We start from the raw sequence: 2268 nt of genomic DNA, 5'->3' as shown, positions 1-2268 counted from the left end.
TTGATTGAGCCGCTCCCCGCATATACTCCAGATCCACATGCAAGAAACTTTGATCCGGCAGCGCAATGCGCGTACCACTCCAATGTCATAGGGCACAACATTGAGAGTTGTCGTAATTTGAAAAGGGAAGTAGAGAAAATGATCCAAGAAGGGCGGATTGTGATCGATAACAGTAACATGGAGCACTCGAACCCTATCGAGAACTTGTTGACGGAGGTTGATGATATGGAAGCTGATAATGGTCTTGGCAATACTAATGCAAAGCTTAGTGGCTAAGATGCCAATTTTGATAAAATGGGAGGACGCTCCGTTCCTTGGTTAGCAAGAGAGAAGCTGTTGGTGGTTATTTTGTTGTCATTTCTGTTATCCGGATTATTCTTAGGGTTGTAATCCGAATATTGTCTTGTGTCAAACCTTCTTATCTTTCCATGTTTGTCGTATCAGTTTGTTTAAGTCTCGTTGATGTTGTGTTAAGATTTTATTCTGGTTATTTTGTTTGTTTTTCTAACCATTTCGCCGGAAGTTTAATACAAAAGCCGGTCTTTTATTATTTCCAGTCATCTTTTTATTTAGTCCTTTTGTCATTTTCGTTCAATGCCGATTCTAGGGACATGACATGCGCACACAGTTTGGGCCTAGTCTATAAAGTTAATCATAAAACCCTGGGAAGGTGATCAAAGCATTTAAAGGAAATAAGAACGGTTTGAGATTATTTGAAGCCCGAGTCATGTGGAACTGGGGCAAGTAAAACATAAAGAAAACCGTTAAATGCAAGATTCGCCAAATTGGCATGAGGGTCGTGCATGAGAGTGAGAGTGTCGCCCAGCAGTGCTTTAGAAAGGACAAATGAAAAGTAAGTGTTTAACATAATTGTCAAGGCCAGCACCGTCGGAAGAGACTATAAATCTATGTTCAATTGTGTTGTTTGCACTTGGCATGTTGTGAAGACTGGAATGACGAAGGCATTTTGTTCTGCTACCTAAACACTTTATCCTTCGTTACCCCTTTTGAGCCTTATTTTATTTTCTTTCATACCCCTCGTTCGGAATCAATAGCAACGACTAGGAAATACGAGCCTGGAAGGTAAAGAAAAATCAACAAAAAAAAATAATAATAAAAAAAAAATCAAAAAAAAACCAAAAAAGGAAAAGAAAAGAAAAATGATAACAATAAAAAAAAAAAAAAGTCAAATGAAAACAGAGGAATTGGGAACTACGTTTGACCTGATTCCTCAAAGAGGATACGTAGGCGCCTCACGGCTCGGTCATAGGGCGCATAGTGTGCATAGTATGCATGGTGTGCATCGTGTAAAAAAAAAATTTAAAATATATATATAATAAATAAATAATCCCCAAGCAAGAAATTGGGGCAAGGGTTGCGCTTGTTATAAACAAATATGATTTCGAAGGTTGTAATTTTGAACCCCAAATTGATTTGTTTTGAGCCTTTAATACCCTTTCTTTCTAAGCCTATCCAAAAAACCCACATTACGGTCCAAAGAAAGACCTTCTGATCAGTCTGCAAAAGATGCCAAGTCAGACAAATGAGAGTCTTACCGGCGAACATAATATTCTGTTCCACAGCAAAAAGGACTCTAATCTCCAGCAGAGAGAGTCATACCGGAAACACTCCAAATCCCCAGCTAGAAAGTGATATAAATGAGAGAGTCTTATCTGTGAAAATCTTCACGGACACCATAAGGCGATGAAAGCTGAGAGAAAAACCCAAAATGAGAGAGGCTTGATAGTGAAAACCCTTCGGGCACTACAAGTCGAATAAGATTGGGAATCAGATGGGGGATAGTCAAGGGAAGACCTTGAAAGACGATTGATGACGAAGGATAGGCCACATATGCATGTCATGACCATTAGAGTCAGTGTTTTCATTTGATAGGTTTTTATTTATAGTTTCTTTTGTTAAAGAGTCATTTTTTCCTTTGTCTTTTATTCTGTTCCCTTTTATCTTTTCCTTTCATAGAAATTTCCCCAGTAGAGTCTGTTTGGTCAAGACCAGTGGGAAATGACTTCAAAGTAGACCATCAGCTTTCCAAGATAAGATCTGACTAGTACATCCAAGTGATATAGTCAGGAAGGAACAAGCGCGAGGCCAGTGTCAAGAAAGATATCCCCAGCAAAAGGATTGACGAGTGTCAAGAGGGATATCCTTGCCGAAATCAAAGGTTATTAAACCTCAAGACCAGAGCCCGTGGACAAAACAAGAAAAACAATAAGCATGATTTGGGAAATTCATGCGAGACTAAAAGGTCGG

Source organism: Nicotiana sylvestris, chromosome 11, assembly GCF_000393655.2.
Source record: "Nicotiana sylvestris chromosome 11, ASM39365v2, whole genome shotgun sequence".
Lineage (NCBI taxonomy): Eukaryota > Viridiplantae > Streptophyta > Magnoliopsida > Solanales > Solanaceae > Nicotiana > Nicotiana sylvestris.
The sequence above is the reverse complement of the archived record's forward strand: the minus strand, read 5'-3'. Positions refer to the sequence as shown.